This window comes from Mustela erminea, chromosome 7 (assembly GCF_009829155.1).
Source record: "Mustela erminea isolate mMusErm1 chromosome 7, mMusErm1.Pri, whole genome shotgun sequence".
In the NCBI taxonomy this organism is placed as follows: Eukaryota; Metazoa; Chordata; class Mammalia; order Carnivora; family Mustelidae; genus Mustela; species Mustela erminea.
Genome location: NC_045620.1, coordinates 70,133,771 through 70,154,664, shown reverse-complemented (window position 1 = coordinate 70,154,664; position 20,894 = coordinate 70,133,771). Strand labels below are relative to the sequence as shown.

The window sequence follows — 20,894 nt, the reverse complement described above, 5'->3', positions numbered from 1 at the left end:
AATATGGATATGAGTTGCAGATTAATTATTTTAAGAGCAAACTTGAGAATTCTGTTTCCATGGTTTATAAAATTTCCTATGTGGCTAAAGCCAAAAAAATTTACTAAGTGGATGTGGTATTATATCAATAATTGCTATTTACTTAAATAGAACATACAAGTTGAACATATTTAAGTCGTCAATAATTGTTAATTGGTTCTCGGTTTTAGCTTTATTTTTATTCTCGGTATCATATGGCTCTGAATGTTGCAGAATGTTGATGAGCAGTAAAACCAGATCTTAGCAAATCTGACAACAAGAAAAGCCTTCTTATTAACCTACTGTAATAAATATTTGGGAGGTAAGCAGAACAATATATGTACTATGTAATTAGCTTATTTAATCAACCTTGATCATGTTCACAATTTTCAAAAATAAAAACATCTTGTTAGCAAGGTCTGCTAGGAATTTGAAGAAAAGAATCTGGAATGTATTCTACTTTATGTCCACTGCAGCTAATCTACAGTAGCTAATAGATTTTTAGTCCAGTAAAACTAAGTTTCTCAAGTGTGATAACCATAACCATACTCACTCTGCTCATCTCTGTAATGGCATTTTGCTTTGTCTCATTTTGCTTAGAGCTTATTTCAAAGATAAAGTTTGGAAAAACTTTAAGTGGACATTCCTATCTCTGCTTTTCCTTGAAAGCCATAGGATTCCTTATTTTTTCAGAAGAAGAAAATCATGAACAAGGATTCTTTAACCAAACCTGGACATATAATCAGTATATATTGTAGACTCATTGTTTTCCAGGAATGCCATGACAGAAGATCATCTTGTCAGAATTCTGTAAGTTTAGAAATTTCCATTTCTGCCTCTCTTCAGTGTTTTTCCTCCCTTAGTATAGTATAGCCTGTAGAGGCATGGAAAACTGTTTCTTCCACCAATTTCACCTGTCATTTTCCATCTCTGTGTGAGTGTGTGTGTGTGTGTGTGTGTGTGTGTGTGTGTGTTTGTGTTTGGAATGGAGTGGAATTACTAAAGACAGAAATGGTAGAATTGAGGCCACCTTATCCTAATCTTCACAGTACTTATTTCTGTAGACCAAAAACAACCTATAGGTTTTTGCATACTTGATTTTTTAAGGTAAATGTTTCTTGCTGAATTTTCATAAATATTCAGTTCATAAAAAATAATTTTCTATTTCCAAAATGAATCTTACGGTAGACAACATAACAACCCACCACCAAATCTAAAATGGGGTCAAAGCTGATAGCTTAATATATAACAGAGCAGAGTTGATGTTTTCTGGGTCAGGAAAACAAAAAAAACAAAAACAGAGTGCAGGGAGAATTCATCTACAATTTAAAAATACTTCACTGCAAATGTGCCTTCAAATCTGTGCCAATTGTTCTTGGATCATGAGTCATTCTGTAATTTTTCTAAAGGAAGAAATAAAGCTTGCTTGTTGAAAAGGACTGTCAGCCAACTCAGTTAAATAGGGGAAATGTGAACAGGAGAAATGGTTAAATATTTCGATTTGTGATGGGGATTTTTGTGTCATTATTTTGTACCTATGTTTATTGCACTGTTTCAGGCTCCCCAGATGCCAAACAAATGTAGCATGCCTCACAGAGGATTTCTGAAAGATTGAGCAGTGAATGGGGTACTGGGCTGGAATAAGGATGTCTGGACTCAGTTTTTCCTGCTATCCCAGGGCTCTTAATGTCTGTGATTCCCAAGTGCTTAGTTTCTAAATGAAATTAATATCCTGGAGGTACAGGGAGAGTTTGTGGACATACTTTGAGACCTATGGAGAAAGATATAAAAACAAAGTCAGAATTATAGCCCTATCATGTGAAGTTTGCAGAATGTTACTAAAGCAGAGAGAAGTCATGAGCTTCAAAAGTATTTACCCATAATTTATGACATAATTTTAAGAGTGCTACCATTGTTGGAAATGAAGGATTCTAGGTAGAGGTTAACTTCTACTTTTCAAGGTCACTTCCCAACTGGAATCTGAACCAAAGCAGACTAGAAGATTTTGATGCCTATGAGATAAAGAATATGCAAATGGAATTCAATAAAAGACTCTGCACTAGGCTCTGTGAAAGGTATAGAGCTGATGGAGATTGATATCAATACTAAACTGATAGGTACCCTTGATCTTTGAGCTTTTCTATCTTGATAAATCAATGTACATTGGCTAGGTAGAGTGTACTCAGTGTATATGTAACAAAAATGAAGAAAAAGCATTATAGTTCATGTAGGATAATGGCAATTACACTCTCAACATAGTGCTGTAATTGTACCAATTGAACTTCTAATTCTTTGTGTTTTACTCTCTTCCTCAGTTTTCCTAACACATGATAGAGGTATTAATTTTATCCCTCTTTACAGATGGAGAATCCACGATATAGCAAAGTTGAATAATTGACACAATGTCACACTGCTAGCAAGTGCTAGAGTAACATTTGAATATTGCCACCTGTTTTCCTGTCCCCCAAGGTGGCACACAGCTTCAGATGTGCCCCCTTCCACACACATGATCCAGTCATCAGGCTATAGAAGAATGGACAGACAGAACACCAAATCCTGCTCACAGACGAGATAGAGCTCAGAAAGAAAATGAGAGGTCTCTAACAAAGCCTCTCCTACAGGACATGACAGCAAACACAGACCTGAACACAGCCGTGAAGCATGAGCAAAATGAAGAGAAGTGGCATGAAATTATGCAGAGATGTGACCAGAAATGAAATAGAAATAAGGAGAGGTAGAGAGGAAAGAATGGAGAAAGCTGAGCAGTTAGGATTAGTTTTAGCTGCAATCAAAACAAATGGCAAGGTAATAGTGGCTTAAAAAAGATTTTTTTAATTTGAATTTCATTGAACATACTGTTTAATATTAGTTTCAGGAATACAATGTAGTGACTCAGCACTTCCATAGATCAGTTGGTGCTCATCACAAGCACACTCCTTCATCCCTATCCCCTATTTCACCAATTCCCCCCACCTTCTCCCTTCTGGTAACCATCAGCCTGTTCTCTATAGTTATGAGTCTGTGTCTTGGTTTGCCTCCCCCTCCCCCGCCCCGATGATCATTAGTTTTGTTGCTTAAATTCTAAATACAAGTGAAATCCTACGGTATTTGCCTTTCTCTGACTGACTTATATCACTTAGTATAATATTCTCTTGTAAGGACATGGATGGAGCTACAGAGTATTGTGCTAAGTGAAACAAGATTTTTAATAATTCATTTGTCATGTTGAAAGTCTGTACGTAGATGTTCAGATTTTTTAGAGCCGTGAACAGTAGAATCAGAGATCAAGGCTCCAACATATTACAGCTCCAAAATGACCATTTAATTTTCAGCCTTGTATCTACATTTTACTCGGGAAAAAGGATGAAAGGAAAAAACAAGGCATATTTCCCCTCTTACAGGTCACTTTACATAATTTAGAGGCATTACTAATTATGTTAAGGTGGCCAGAACATAACCTCATAACCATACCTAATTCCAGGGGAGGCTGGAAAAATTCCTTTAATCCAAGCTTCCATGTGCTTAAAGTTAGACTTATATTATTTAGGAAGAAGAGAATCAATATTGGGAAGTGGTAGATGGTAATTTCTGCATGGGAAGAAAGGATGAAAACATAGTCAATAGAATCCATCCAGGAAAAGAACACAATTTGAAATAATATACACCTGAGACATGCAAATAATACTTCACAAGTACTCTATGATGTTGAGCAGGTGAGTAAAAATGCTAATTTGCCAATGATACACTCACTTAAGAATGAGATTACAAAGGAAATTGCAAAGGTAAGAAAGCCAATTGACAAGGCAAACTAATAAGCTGAAAACAAAACAGGACAGATAGATCTGAAATAGTATTAATAGCATAGTTAAATAGTATTATAAATACTATAAATAACATAAATAGTATTAATAGCATATATGAAAGAGTTCAGATATAATAGCAGAGAATATAACAGATGTGGAAGACAGCCAGTATGAAGTATGAAGACAGACAACATGAGAATAGCTCTGTCTCTGGAGTAGAAATCCAATGGATGGAACAAAACTAGACTTGAAAAATACGATCTTTAATTTCCCTGAAATAAAACAAGTTGAGCATTCAGTATTAAAAGTATGTAGTCTAATACAGGAAAAGTGACACAAAATAACTAATATTAATGTATACCTTTGTTATCATGAATGAATCTTTCAGTCATCTAGGTGGATAGAAGCATTAAAAGTAAAATGCAAGGAGGGACTAAGCAGACTTCAGGTGAATCCACCACAACATTCAGTGGTGGGATATAACAGAGAAGCATCTACTTATTAAATGAAGAAGCGATCCAAAACCATATAGTCACCAAAGATACAGCTCAAAGGCAACATCAACAGAGAAACCTTAAACATAAAAGAATCAAGGGAATAGACCATCCATGTTTCCTTCTTGAAACAAAAAAGAAAATCCAACCCATTAAAACATGAAAAGAAATTAAAAAGGAAATTTAACCCATTAAAACATGAATAGAAATTTACCAGACTGGTAAACTGGCTAACTGATTGATAGTCAGCATTGAATCTTTTAAACATTGAATTACAACTAAAGAGCCATCAGAACTCTCATTATAGAAAGGAATGTAAATGTTAAACACTCTGATAATATAAAATCAATAATATAATTCATAAAACTTGGGAGATAAAAGTACTAAAATAAGTGATACAATTATTAGAGGAAGAACTATATTGAGATCTGAAATTGAAACATCAAAAACATTTTTTATGGCAGTATAGTTAACATACCATTCATGTTAAGTTAGTTTCAGTTGTACAATACAATTCAATTATTGTATACGTTACTCCTTGCTCATCAGGACAAGTGAACTCTTACTCTCCTTCACCCATTTCACCCATCTCCCTATTCATCTCCCTTCTGGCAATCAGTGGTTCTCCGTATTTAAGAGTCTGTTTTTGTCTCTTTTTTCTTTATTTGTTTACTTTATTAAATTCTACTTAAGAGTGAAATCATATGGTATTTGTCTTGGTCTTCTTTCACTTGCTATATTGTTGCAAATGGAAAAATTGCTTTTTTATGGCTAATATTCTGGTGTGTGTGTGTGTGTGTGTGTATACTACTTCCCATTCATTCATTCATTCATCTGTGGTTCATCTATGGATGGATGGATGTGTGTTGCTTCCACATTTTGGCTATGATAAATAATGCTGCAATAAACATAGGGCTACGTATATCCTTCAAAATTAGCCCAGTAGTGGAATTAACAGATCACATGATATTTCTATTTTTTTAATTTTTTGAAGAACCTCCATACTGTTTTCTGCAGTGGCTGCACCACTTTATGTTCTTACCAACTGTGTGTAACTGCTCCCTTTTCTCCACATTCTTGCCAACTCTTTTTACTACTTTTTTTTTTAATTTATTTTGATGGGTGCCAGGTGGTAGCCATTGTGGTTTTGATTTACATTTCCCTAATGATTAGCATCTTTTCAGATGATTGAGCATCTTTTCATGTGTCGGCTGGCTGTGTGTCTTTGCAAAAATATGTATTCATGTCCTTTGCCCATTTTTTGATTGGATTATTTGGGGTTTTCTGGTGTTGCATAAGATTTTTTAAAATATATTTTGGATATTGACCCCTTATCAGATACATCATTTGTAAATGTCTTTTCCTATGAGGATCTTGTCTAAAGGACTTCATCTTTTTAATGATTCTTCTTAAATCTTTTATGGCACTTTGAAAAATACTAGCCATCATGAGAAACATCTATCCCACCTTGAACAGTTTATTCATCTTCATTTCATTTTCCCATTAATAAAGTAAATAAAACTTAATTTCCATCAGAAATAACATTCTAGTCATCCTAAATACATATATCATTATTTCCAATGACAGTTGCCCTGAAAGCTAATTATTTAATAATTTTTTATGGGTGGTAGGAATTGGGGATTCTCTTTGGTAAATGAAAACATTATTCAAATTTTTATCTGTATAAATCATTTAAATAGGACAATAAATCTTTTTTTTTTTTTAAGTAACATGGTTAGTGAAGGTCTTCCTGATGAAATATCATTTAAGAAATTACATGAAAGGGGGTGCCTGGGTGGCTCAGTAGGTTAAAGCCTCTGCCTTTGGCTCAGGTCATGATCCCAGGGTCCTGAGATTGAGCCTTGCATAGGGCTCTCTGCTCAGCGGGGAGCCTGCTTCCTCCTCTCTCTCTCTCTCTCTCTCTCTGCCTGCCTCTTTGCCTACTTGTGATCTCTGTCTGCCAAATAAATAAATAATCTTAAAAAGAAAAGAAAAGAAAAAGAAAGTACCTGAAAGAAGTGAGAAAGCAAGAGTAAAGATGCTAAGGGATAAAAATACTGGACATATTTGAGGGACTTCAAGAAAGATGGTGTGATATAGTAGAAGACTTGACAAGGTACAGAGCAGTATAAATTGAGATTATGTGGTTTCTTACAAATCCTTGTAAGGCCTTTGGCTTTTATTGAGTGAGATGGGAATCAGCTGGAGATATTTTTTAATTTAAATCCAATTTAATTGACATATGGTATATTATTTGTCAACTGGAGATTTTTTTTCACAGGAATTGTGTCGTTTGGCTTACACTTGAAAGGGTTTCCTAGATTTTTTTTGAGGAAATAATGTAGTGCAGTAGGACTGCTAGGACAAGAAAATGGGTTACCGTAATAATTCAGATGAGAAATATTGTAGATTGAACCATGGAGGGTATGGCTGGAGTAGAAGATAAATGGTTAGAATCTGGACATTTTCTTAAGAGAGATCTAATATGAAGTGCCAATGAATTGGATCTTAAATGTGAGAGAAAATGGATAATAACAGCAAGAGTTTTGGCTGAAATAACTGGAAGAATGAGACTGCCCTTTACTGAGATAGGGAAGCCTGGAGAAGGAACAAGTTTGAGGGCTGAACATAATAAATTTGGTTTTAGGACTTCCAAGTTAGAAATTTTTCTTAGATAGCTAAGCGGAGAGGTTGAATAGCTAATTAGATCTGGGAGGATGTAATTCATGGAAGAGTTCTGGATTAAGGCCATAATATTGAAAATCACCAGCCTGGAAATGCTATTTAGAGCCTTGGGATAGAATGAAGCATTGAAGGGAGTGTCAGCAAAGAAGAGTTTCATGGAGCAGCCCAAGTGTGGTCCGAGGAGTACAACATTAGCGAAACAGACTAAGGTGGAACCCCACGTCTGGTGTTGGGAGGACCCAGAGAGTTGTTTCCTGGACTTCTAATGATGACAGAATTTTAGGAGGGGAGGAGTAAGCCACTGTGCCAAATGATGCAAAGAGGGTCAGGGAGATGAAGACTGAGAATTGGACACTGACTATGACAACTTGGAGATGATGGGTGACTAGCAGAAGCTGCTTTGACAGAATGTGGGAAATCCTGATTGGAGAGGGCGTACAAGAAAATCAAAGGAAAGGAATTCAGTTCTGAATAGTTAATGAGGTATTTGTTTATGCCCCTCCTTTTTCTCACTTTCATTTTGAATTCTCAGATGATTTATCTTTTCTATCTCTTTTTTAATTTTACCTGTTGGCTTGAAATATTAGTCAACTTGATGTCCCACATTTCTGTCGAGAATTTTATCTATCTTGTCACATGTTTTGTTTCCAAAACTGTGTCAACATCACTGTTGATTACTCTTCCTTTTATTTAAATCACCCTATTCTTACTTCACTCTTTTGATATCTTCTATGAGATGTCTTGTCTTTCATTCCCTGGTGTAAATTACTTCTTTTTTCCTTTCTGTGTTTCAGTTGCTTTTTTTCATGTGAAAGGTCCATTGCTGTTCACCCCAATTTAAGAGTAAGGCCCTAAAGGTTGATTACAGTTTACCTGCCTGTGAATTACATCACCTGAGTACTTGGCTGGAGGATGATCTGGCTGCATAATTTGACTTATGTGTTTTGTATATCTTTATGTCTTTTCTTTAGGGCTAGTTAAATTTCTCACATACAAAAATATCTTTTACGTTCCTTCTTGAAGTTTTTAAAAATACTGTTTGCAGAATTCTGGAGAAACCAAATTTGGAAAGCAAGATGAGGATTTCATTTAGCATGTAAATTTACTTTAACTTAATTTGCCTATTTTTACAGTGGCACAGCAAACCACAGTTGTGCCTAGTGCCCTCCTGTCCAAGAATTCTCTATTATTCTTTAAAAATAATTCTTAAGGGGCACCTAGGTGGCTCAGTTGGTTAAGTGTCTGCCTTCAGCTCAAATCAAGATCCCAGGGTCCTGGGATGGAATCCTACATCAGGCTCCCTCTCCCTCTGTCTGCTGCTCTCCCTGCTTGCACACACACTGTCTCTCTGCCTCTGTCAAATAAATAAAATCTTAACAAAATAATCTTAAAGATTATTGAGGTTAAATTCACATGAGATAAAATTAACCATCTTAGAGTTGACAGTTCATTGGCATTTAGTACATTTACAGTGTGGTATGATTGCCACCTCTATGAAGTTACAAAATATTTGCATCAGTGCAATAAGAAAGTTCCAAACTCATGAAGCAGTTACTCCCCATTTCCCTTTTGTTCCAGCCTGGTAACCCCAATCTACTTTCTGTCTCTATGGATTTAACTATTACAGATATTTTCTAGAAATAAAATCATCCAGTAAGTGACCTATTGTGTCTGGCTTATTTCACTTCCTGTAATGTTTTCAAAATTCATCCACATTGTACCATTATCAGCATTTCATCCTTTTTTATGGGTGAATAATATTCAACACATTCATATATATCTCTCCCCACAATTTGCTTACCCATGTGTCAACTGATGGGCTTGCTTTCGCCTTTTACCTTTGTGAGTAGCACTACATTAAAAATTCACGTACAGGGGCGCCTGGGTGGCTCTGCCCCTGCCTTCTGCTCAGGTCATGATCTCAGGGTCCTGGGATTGAGCCCTGCATCAGGCTCTCTGCTCAGCAGGGAGCCTGCTTCCTCCTCTCTCTCTACTGCCTCTATCTACTTGTGATCTCTCTCTGTCAAATATATAAATAAAATTTAAAAAAAATTCATGTACATGTGTTTGTTTTAAAATAGTTTGGATATATACCTAAAAATATATTTAGGAATGAATATATGTTGCAGAAGGGAATAGCTGGTCGTATGCGACTCTCTTTAACCTTGTGAGCAAAATTCTCCCATAGTGACTAGATCATTTTACATTACTCCTAGCAACGTTCGAAGTTTCCGATTTTCAACATCCTTGCCAACACCTGAATTCTTTTTCTGCCCCTCCTCCTTCCCACCCTCTAGTCTTCCTAGTAGGTGCTGCAAACTGTTGTCTGTTGTGCTTTTCATTTGCATTTCTTTAATGACTAATAATACTCAGCAATTTTTATTTTCTCATTGGCCTTTATTATATTTTCTTTGGAGAAATGTTTAAGTCTTTTTTCCATTTTTTAATTAGGTGGTTTATATTTTGTTGCTGAATTTACCTATCTATTTATTCATTTATTATTTCTAAAGATTTTATCCACTGATAAGAGAAAGAACAAGGAGGGGCAGAGGCAGAGAAAGAGAAGGAAAAGCAGACTCCTCACTGAGCAGGGAGCTTCATGCGGGCTGAGTACAGGGGGCTTGACTGATCAAGAATTAGGACCTTGAGATCACAATCAGAACCAAACGCAGATGCTTAACTAACTGGGCCACCCAGGCGTCCCTTGTTGCTAATTTAAAGAGTATATTATATATACTGGATACTAAACCCTTATTAGATATATGGTTGCAGATATTTTCACCTAATTTGTGGGTTGTCTTTTCTCTTTCTTCATTAAGTGCTTTGCACAAAATTTTTAAATTTCAACAAAGTCCAATTTATGTATTTCTTTTTTGCTCAAGCATCTGAGATCAACCTAAGAATCCATTGCCAAATCCAGGGTTGTTAATATTTCATCCTATGTTTTCTCCTAAGTGTTTTATGTCTTTAGGTCTTATTTTTGGATTGTTGTCTATTTTGAGTTTATTTTTGTGTATGGTATTGAGGCATAAATCCAATTAGTATTATCATTTTGAGACCATATTCCTTTGGTCTTATGCTGAAGTTGGGGTCGTGTTGTTACTCTGCTTTGTGGACTCTTGGAAGAGATTTGGGGGTCAATCTTAGACTGACCAATCCACTTGTTTTCAGGCCCACCTTTGTTCCTACTTGAAGATGTACTTGAAGTGAAATTTCTCTGGCCTTTAGCACAATCTGTGTTGCCTCTTAATTTTTCTCATTGCTTCCGGGTCTTGGCTCCTTGCATTTACTAAGTCAATTGCCATTTGTCTTTTGGCTATACCATTGCAAAAAGATTTTGCTACCATCTTTTCTATTATTTTGTTTGTCTGTTTGTTTTATGCCTTAATTCTTTTACTGTTCTTAAAATGGACCACTTATAAAGAGAAGAGATAAAGAGTTACTGAATCTGCCATCTTTTGCTTAAAGACTCCCTATTTGTGACTCCCAGTGTAATGTGCCTTTTAACCTTCAGTGGATAGAATTTCTCCTAGATACATGAAGAAAATAAGGGGAAAATAAATTTCATTCTTGTGTGAAACTTTCAAAGATAAAACATATTACCTATCCTTTTTGGAATTAGCATTATCTGTATCAGCTGGAAACAGTGAGCCTCAAAAGTATATGAGCATCAGGGGGCAGAGTTGCAATTTTCCCCTTTACTGAAATACTTCATGCAACTTTCTTTTCCTATTAATTTGGACAATGTATTGCACTTTGTTTACTCGAGAGGGACCCTTCTAATAGACGTGGCACAGAACTTCCTGTCATAACTAAGTAAAAAACAAAAAACAAAAAAACCAAAACCAAAATGAAAAACTAAACAAAACGGTGAATCCCCCCCAGAAATCAAATAAGAAGACTTTCTCTTCTGAACTAATATAATTTTTCTTGAAAGAGGGAGAGAATACTTCTATTATTTGGAAACCCCATTAGAATCTGGAAACAATTTTACAAAGAAAAGGTCACTATATAGAGAGATATACTTAAATAGTGCTATCGGATCTTGCATCAAGTAAAAATTGATAGAAATTACTGGTGTTTTCACTTTTACAAAGAAATGTATATATACACATATAAATACACACACACACACACATACACACATATAATTTTCCTAAAAGATAGGAAAAGTACATAGAAGGAATACTTAAATATGTAAATATGAAATAAGACATTATTCATGGGTGATCTTTGCTATTTTTCTGCATCCTTCCAAATGTTCTACAATTAATATGTATATGTGAATGTGTTTATGTGTGTATATGTTAAGTCAAAGCTTAAAAATTCACAACTTGCCATAAAAAATATATTACTCACTGTTAACAGGTTCATAATAATTTTTGCTATGATGAAACAGAAATTGGCAATAATTCAACTAAAATTTATTGAGTATATATTATGTATAAGGCACTGTTCTATGAACTGTGGCAGATACAAAGAGAAATAAGACATGATTCTTGCCCTCAAGAAAATAGTTCACCACTGAATTTAATACATATAATAATCAAGATAATAGAAGAGAGGTTCCAGTTTTGAAAATTGCCAGTGCATGAGAATCACCTGAGGAAATTATTAAAGATGCCAATTTCTTTATCCCTTCTTTAACAGACTAGGAATTTACATTTTAGTAAGCACCTCAAGGTGCTTCTAGTAGATGATCCTTCAAAGAACACTGAAATAAATGATAATGAAATGAGCTCTGATTTGAAAGATACATATATTTGATATGGCTATATGTTTCTGCCTATTACTAGGAATGCTTTTGAGTAACTTGTTTAATCTCTCATCTTCAAATTCAATGTATTCAAATTGAGATAGTCATATTTACTTATGTTATAGGGATGTTATAAGTAATGTAGATAGTATTATAAGTTATTTAGTCCAGTCTAAACTACATAAAGAGGTGTTCTCAAGTATATAGTATGGCCATTTTTATCAGTTCTAAATAAGTCCTATTGGAGAGGGAAGAAATGCTCAATCTAAAGAAGGATGGGAAGAAATGCTTAATTTAATGAAGCAGGGGAAGCAGTCAGAAAATCTTCATGCAGAAAGGAAATTTGGATTAGGTCTGGAATGTTGAACAAAATTTTAGTAAACTAAAAAAATTTGTTGAACTAAATTTTGATAAAGAAGAAATATATTCTAGTCATCAAACACAACACAACACAAAACAAAAATACATGATGAGAAAACTAGGAGTGGTTGGAAAGCCAGCAGCTATGAACCTGACTGGAGCAGAGAAAGCTTTGATTGTCATGGAAGACAAATGTGAAGACATACCTAGTGGGCAGATCATAAAGCATCTTGAAAATCTACCTAATGAGCTTTAAAGTACTATTAAATAGTTGTAAATTTAATGTAATTTGAGCAGGGGAGTAATTAGGGCAGATAGGGTTTCAACACGATGATTTGCTGCTCACATAGAAGGTGTGTTCAAAGAGCAAGAGAGTAGAGGAAGGGAGACCAGTTCACAGGCTACGGCAGTAATTCAAATAAGCAGTTAGGAGTGTCTGAACTCAGGCAATGGAGAAGAAATGAGGAAAAAATCAAGTAGAGACATAAGAGGGGCATATCTGAAAGGGATAGCTAGAATTCAGGGCATCTGGGTGGCTCAGTTGGTTAAGCGTCTGCCTTCATCTCTGGTCATGATCCTGGGGTCTAGAGATTGAGTCCCGCCTGAGACTCCCTGCTCAGTGGGGAGCCTGCTGCTCTCTCTTCCTCTGCCTGCCACCCCCCCCCCTGCTTATGCTCTGTCTTTCTCTGTGTCAAATAAATGAATAAAATCTTTAAAAAGAGAGAGAGAGAGAGAGAGAGAACTCAGATGAGGGAAATTGAAGAATACATGGTTTACGTTGATCAGTAGGTTTTGAGATTGGATGAATGGAACAGTTACGACATCATTTAGAAAACAGAGAATAGGGGCACCTGGGTGGCTCAGTGGGTTAAAGCCCCTGCCTTCAGCTCAGGTCATGATCTCAGGGTCTTGGGATCAAGCCTTGCATCAGGCTCTCTGCTCAGTGGGGAGCCTGCTTCCCTCTCTCTCTGCCTGCCTCTCTGCCTACTTGTGATCTCTCTCTCTGCCAAATAAATAAATAAAATATTTATTAAAAAAAAAAAGAAAAATTTAAAAAAAAGGAAAACAGAATAGAGACAAATAGTCTAAGGAAAAAAAATGAAGTCTTCAGTTTGGGGCATGTAACTAGAAGTCTTAGCAGAACATTCTGTTGACAATATCCAAAAGGAATTTGGCAGCTTAGGGGTGAGGTCACAGCTAAAAAATTGGAGGAGAAAAAGGGTTGAAGGTTATTCTCACAATGGCATGAATTTGAAGATTGAGGACTAGATGAGGGGTACCTGGGTGGCGCAGTCTGTTAGGCATGTGAATGCTAGATTTGACTCAGGTAATGTTGTCAGGATCATGAGGTTGAACCCCACCTTGGGCTCTGGAGTCAGCATGGAATCTGCTTGAGATTGTCTCTCCTTCAACTTCTGCCTTTTCTGCTTATGAGTGTTCTCTCTCTCTCTTTCTCTAAAATAAGTAAATAAATCTTTAAAATAAATAAACAAATGAAGATACAAGAGTTGATGTGTTTTAGTCTAAGCATCATCATAATGCCGAAGAGTTCACAGTGCTGTGTGCCAGGCATTGTTCTAAGCATGCGTTATACTTCAAAGCATTTATGTTCATAACAAGCTGGACAGGAAGGCAATGTTATCGTCACCTTTTCATAAAGTGTGACCCAGAGCGAGTCAGTAATTGTCAGAGGTAACCCTTGTATGTATGTGGTAGACTCAGGATTTGAACCCATGCAGACTGGCTCCAAATGATGTGTTCTTAACCTTGATACTCTGCTATTCTCAACAGAAAGATGAGTGTGGGAAAACCTACATCCTAGGCTGGAATCTTCAGGAGTTCTCATTGAATGTATGAGTGCGAAACTCATATACGCCAGTGTCAGACTGTGATGGAGGGGAGGACGGGACCACCAGGTCGTTAAGATAAACGATGAAGGAGGAAAAGGGAAACAAAACTGCTGGTTGGTAGACAAATACTGTACAAGGACAAGGAGGATGGCTTAAATTTGTTTTTCTTAGAAGGGAAAGTTCTATGGGGATTCAAAAAAATCTTATGATCAATAGGATATGACTTTGAGTGGGGTTTTACCTTTAATTTCCTCCCTACTTTTTAACCTAGACACAGTAAAGTTTATTTTTAGTGCTTAATACGAAGCAAGTCGGATATAGAAAGATTGCCAACTAAATCCAGGAGAAAACCAGTGCTCTGGCTGGATGTGCTCAATGTGGCCATCTATATTTGGCTCTTATTCTGTCACCTGGTTTCTCCCCAATGCCTTGCATTATTCTCCATGTCTCTGTCTACGCAGAATCTGCCATGTTTTTATTTTCAGTTTTTTCATTGTGCACTCCACCATGATAGCTCCTTAATGCCTTCACCTGGTTCATATGTGAAAGGTGAATCTTAACCCAAACTTAACAAGAAATAGGCAAACTATTTCAAAACCTCATGAGGCTAACCTTCAAAACAATCCATATTCTATATATGTAGACAACTTCGGTCTTCAGTACCGGCTGTCTTTTTTGGCAGTTTTTGGCATTTATACTGATGCCACATGTCCATTGTGAGCCGTTTGTTTTATGAATTGGATCCCTTGTCTGAAGTGTTTTCATTGTGTAACATAATCACCCAGTCCACTCCACCCCTTTGAGCTCAAACCAGCTACTGGCTCTGGAGACAATTGGGAATCCCAAGTGTGGAGTACATGAGAAACTTGAGGTTTAAACTATCCATCAGAGCAGTCTAACGTAAGTCTTGCCAAGGGTCCTGTATTAATCTCAGCACTTGAGTTTTCAGTTAGGATTGGGGTTCTTGCAGGTTGTCTGTGGAAAGTAGGAGTTAGCTAAGAGCTTCTACCTCCTCATAGATCTAAGTGAATTCATTTGCATACCATTTCTACAGTTGACTGTAGACCAAAGTTATTCCTGTGGTAGTTTAAAGATCCTTACTTATTTTCCTTGGGTTGCGTGCATTTCCAGCTTTCACATCTTTGTGTCCTATCTTGATCCTACCCTGTCTCCACCCAAATTTGTATTTCAGCCTTTACTAGATTTGATTAAAAAATCTATCCACATGAATACTTCATGGAAATGTTTTGGCTGAAGATATATAGAAGCAGTGGTAGGAAGGATTTTTAATTCAGTCCTATAATCTGTTCTTTTTCCTTACCTACTTTCTTCTGTCAACTTATTTCTCTCTTTCTCTCTCTATCTCTATCTCTCTCTCTCGCATGCATGTGTGTACATATCTGGTAAAGCTATATTTATTCTTTTCTGTAAAATCTTGAGCATTACTGAATCCTTGAATTTCTGAGCTTTTTGCCTTAAGAATTGTCATTGCTGCTGGCCTTTCAAGTAAATGCAGTATTCTCTCTAAGAGGCACTTTTGTGAATAAAGTTTTCTTCATCTCATCACACTCATAAGACCTGTTCATACGTTTTCATAATATGCACACATGACTCTGAAGTCTTCTTTAAGTTGCCCTCCAAATGAGTTCCCTTTCATTTGTCTACCTCACCTGAATAATGAGTTGCTCTAGATCTTTGCCAGGTTAGTCTGTTGATGAATGGTATCACCATCCTGCTTGTGCAGTTTGAGAACTCCTTGTCCTCAAACCCTCATGTGGTCACTTATCCCTGAGCACCCTCTCTGAAACAGTTTACTCCTTTCTTTGATTATACTTTCTGACACTTTGCACTTACATCACCTTGTGGACCTGGGATTTCCAGACCTTTCTTTGCTTATTTTCGTTCATCTTAACTTCCCTGAGTCCAAGTTATAACACCAGGGGAATGTTCAGTAAATATTTATAATCAGTGATGAAATCACACCTACTCTTTCTGCTTCAGAAAACCCATGGACAGGTCACTGCCAAGTGTTTCTCCTAGGTTATTCTACTGCTATGCTAAGATGTCATTCTGGAGTATGTTTTAATGTCATGGTCTAGAACATAAGTTACAACTAGGCTTTGATGACATGAAATAAAATTTAGGAACAAAATCCAAAGGAAATGAGAACTAGGTGGAACCTAGATAATGTTTTTTTAATTTGTTTTTGTTGTTGTCTTGTTTTTGAACCAAGTTTCTTGTCTTCTTGACTTAACTATAGTAATGAAGAAAGTTGTGAATACCTAGTTCTATGAACATAAATATTTTAAACTGGTTTGATGCCTCTTTTCAAAAGTACCATGTTGTAACCAATAATTCCGTTTATTTACCCTGGGGAAATTTTTGCATATGTGTTTCAGGAAACATGTACAAGAATGTTCATAACCAGAGAGGGTAGAAAAATGGCAGTGCCCTTAAGACAGACTGTTAAGGGGTGGCAAAGGACTAGAAGCGCATCAAGGGGCTCTGGGCCAGCAACCTGAGTTCTTATAGCCTGGCCCTTGAGGCCACACTCTGGAGCAGTGGATCTTCATCGAGCCTGTTGGGCATGTTGTGCCTGCAGTGGCCACCACTGGCCTTAGATATGGCAGCTCTATGACAGCAGATGGAGATAGAATATGTGTTCAGGCCTTGAGCTTTGTGCTTTGGATGAAGCCCAGTGACTGGCAAAGAGAGCTGACTTGGAGCTCGCATTATAGAGAAGCCGATGAAAAGAATAACCACCACACCAGAAGCTAGATAAGAACCTTGTTGTGTTGGTCAAAGAGAAGCTTGGGGACCGGCATGTTTGGTACTCCCACAGGCAGAATGGCAGCCCAAGAAGACCATCGGAGGAACAGCTGAGCAAACCATGGCTGCACTCTGAGGAAATGACATGGAAGCCAAGTTCCTGGGAATTGCACCCTGTGGTCACAAGTTCAAGTTCCCTCAGGTAATGGGGACATCGGACCCTTAGGGCCAAAGTATTCTTAAAAACATTGCTATCAACTTTTCCTAGGTGGGAAAGAAGGACCATCTTTCTGGGTCTGTAAGGAGGATCAGGGTGACTATTTGAAACCAAAATACCAGGCCTAGGTTGGGGGATTTCTCTTAGACCTCTGATGTACTGTGTTGCCTATGGATAATACTCAGCTCTGACTGGGGCCTCATGGACATTGTGTGGTTGCTCCATCTTTGCAGGGAATAGCATGCAGCAAACTAAATTCAGAAAAATAAATGAATTTATCATTAAAGAGAAAAAAAGAATATTCATAGCATTAGAGGTAATGACAAAGAACTGATAATAGCTCACATGTTCCCCTGCTGAAGAATCAGTAAATAAATTGTATATTTATATAGTAGAATATTGTACAGTGAAAAGTCAATAAACAGGAACATTTATCTATATGGGTGAAACCAGAAGCAGTTTAAGTAAGGAACCGAGTTTTAGAAGACTATGTAAAATATGGCATTGTTTTATAATACTCTAAAATAAGTAAAATAGTGTTTAGGTTGGAGGGCCTAGTGGGTTTAGTTTTGTTAAACTTCTGCCTTTGGCTGGGGTCACGGTCCCAGGGTCCTGGGATCGAGCCCCACGTAAGAGGCATGGGGCCTCTTCCTCTGTCTCACTCTGTTGCTCCCCCTGCTTGTGCTCTCTCTCTGGCTCTCTCTCCCCCAAGTAAATAAATAAAACCTTTAAAAAATTAGTGTTTAGAAAGCTTATTTTTTCCCTAGTGACTTAACCAGGAAGAATGAGATTTCCTGAAATTATGAAGAAGACATGGAATTAAAATAAGCCTTTTAACTTATACGAGTTGGTCATAGTAAAATGTCAAAAATTGGCAAATATTAAATTAGACTGTAATGGTGGGTATTCACCAGCATTAAAAGTAAATTGATATAGGCTATAGGAAAACATAAAAGAGTTTATAGCATTTATTTTTAAAAGCATAATTTATGATTAGTAATTCTAATTTTTTTAAAAAGATTTTATCTGGGGCACCTGGGTGGCTCAGTGGGTTAAGCCTCTGCCTTCAGCTCAGGTCATGATCTCAGGGTCCTGGGATGGAGCCTCACGTTGGGTTCTCTGCTCAGAGGGGAGCCTGCTTCCTCCTCTCTCCCTGCCAGCCTGCCTCTCTGCCTACTTGTGATCTCTCTCTCCTCTGCCAATAAATAAATAAAATCTTAAAAAAAAAAAAGATTTTATCCATTTATTTGACAGAAAGAGAGAGATCACAAGTAGGCAGAGCAGGAGGCAGAGAGACGGGGAAGCAGGCTCCCTCCTGAGCAGAGCCTGATTTGGGACTCGATCCCAGGATCCTGGGATCACGACCTGAGCCAAAGGCAGAGGCTTAACCCACTAAGCCACCCAGGTGCCCCAGTAATTCTAATTTTTAAAAATGAAAGTAATTCCAAGGTTCTTTATAACTTATTACTGATTATGTGAAAGATGAGAAAAAGTATGATTGGCAATTATAAATAGCATAAAAGTTATGGTAACATTTCCAGATGTTAAAATAGTATGTATTTTAAAACTTCTGAAAAATACTCAAAGCATGAAAACATGTTGCCAATATAATTGGAAACTGACACTGTAAGAAGTTGAAGTATAATCTTCATAGTTTATGAATTATTATTATTATTATTATTTTGAATGATTATTTTCTACCCTTTCCTGCTATGAATATTCTTGTACATGTTTCTTGATGCACATGTGCAAAAATTTCCCCAGGGTAAATAAATGGAGTAATGTAGTTTATGTCAACTACATAAATATATATGAATGTATTCATGACACAAGTTTTCTTGTAGGCATTGCTATTATTGCTCATTTTCATCTAATTTATATTTTCCAGATTTTCCAATTTATCTAAAGTGGACATTTAAAAAAATCTTAAATAATAAGAAAGCAATAAACTCTTAAAAATGATGTATTGCAGGCCTTAGAAAATTTTCCTTTCAACTCGTCCAGCTAAGCTTTCAGTGTGGCAGAAAGAGCACAGACTAAGCATCAGTAGATCTAATTTTGCCACTAACTAACAAGCTTTGTTAGAAAATCTCTTTGAGCCGATTTCTATGTCTTTAAAGTGTCCAGCCTATCTCAAAGGGCTTTCGTGAGGATCAGATGGCATAATGTATTTGTAATCTCTTTAAAAGTACAAAGTGCTGTACTAATGCTGGTGAAACAAAACACTCTCTTCCCAAAAAGTGATGGGTAACTCCTAGGCAACTTTTTTCCCTGTCCTTGTCAGAAGATCACACATTCACCTATCTTGTCTTGAACAAAATGAACTTTAGTCATTCAAATAGGCAATGTGGACAAAGAATCCAGAGACCCAAATAATAAAATTGTTGAATTCTCCAGAGTCAAGCTAGGGGCTGTCACTGGACTTCGTATTTCAGGATGAAGTAAGGTGGGATAGGCTAATGGTCGGTAATCCAGCTGGAAATATGATGTGTCCAAGTACAGAGAGCAGCAGGAAAACACTAGGAACACTTAAAACTTGGGCCATACTTACTTGATGAAGTAGATACCTCAACAGTCTTAACTTACTCTAAACAGTTTTATGGCACCTTAAAATAATGGTTTGGTTGGAATATCATGGGCTGAGTAAGAAAAAGGATAGTTCTCATGAAGCTTGAGAAAGCTAAGGAAGTTAAGGATATTTCTAATATGAATTTTTAGATAAACTGGACTTCAACTTACAGAGGATGCAAAGATTTAATCTGAAACCTACTAGCTAATAACTCAGAGGTCTCCATTCTGTCAGTCCCTGTCACAGCTGAAAGCCATGTGATTAATACAAGAATTGGTCATGCAAATTATCATGGAGAATACAGGAATTCTAATTCTGACAACCTGGAAGTCCTACTTCCCAAAGAAGAAAGCACTAAAAGTAAAAAAATCATTGTGAATGCTCAATAATATCGTGGTTTCAAATTGATGACTTCCTTAATTAGGCATATGTTCTTTTTTTTTTTTTTAAGATTTTATTTATTTATTTGACAGAGAGAAATCACAAGTAGATGGAGAGGCAGGCAGAGAGAGAGAGAGGGAAGCCGGCTCCCTGCTGAGCAGAGAGCCCGATGCGGGACTCGATCCCAGGACCCTGAGATCATGACCTGAGCCGAAGGCAGCGGCTTAACCCACTGAGCCACCCAGGCGCCCGGCATATGTTCATTTTATTAGATTTGTTTTTTGATTATAAAAACAAGCACAATGTAAAACTCACACTTACTGATGAGTTGGAAGAAGGTGAGTGAAGTTCCTTAACATGCCTTTAAACCCGTGTTGTGTTGCTCAAAATTTTTGTCATGTTTTCTTTTGAATAAAAGGGGATAAAATGATCTTCCTCCTCTCCATCACGTTCATCACCCAGCTAAACTGGGAGAACAATTGAGATGCCCCATGTGAGAATATGGAATCATTCTGAATAAAAGCAGGAATATACAAGAAGGATATTTTTAGCATGTTACATTCCTGAGAGGGATTTTGAGTATATTGAGTACCTCTGAGTGTTCAAGGACCAGAGATTTTATATATATTAATATATAAATATAAAAATATATATATATTTTTCAAGTGCATGCTTATTCTGATAGGAAGGAAAACATGAATATCTAGTAAGTTAATATAATCAACATGCGTTGGAACAGTATAAAATGATGTAACTATGAAAACTTGATTTCACTGTAGATTAGTTTCATGAATTATTTTCATTTTTTAAAAAATTTGGATATTTTACTAGGATGGGTGACATTTTAGTTACTGGTAACATTTTGAGATGAAAAAGAGATGACTGAAAAAAAACCATGAACTGATGATTCAGAAATAAAATATAGTAAACAGTGTATTATTTCAAATGACAAGAGATTTCTCTATTTACTCTAGTGCAGACAGTTCTAAGCC

The 20,894-nt window shown here is 36.6% G+C and overlaps 1 pseudogene; it reads left to right on the top strand.

Moving 5' to 3' along the window:
- The first annotated feature begins 16,407 nt into the window (after positions 1-16,407).
- LOC116596365 lies at positions 16,408-16,961 on the top strand (annotated as a pseudogene).
- Positions 16,962-20,894: the final 3,933 nt, after the last annotated feature.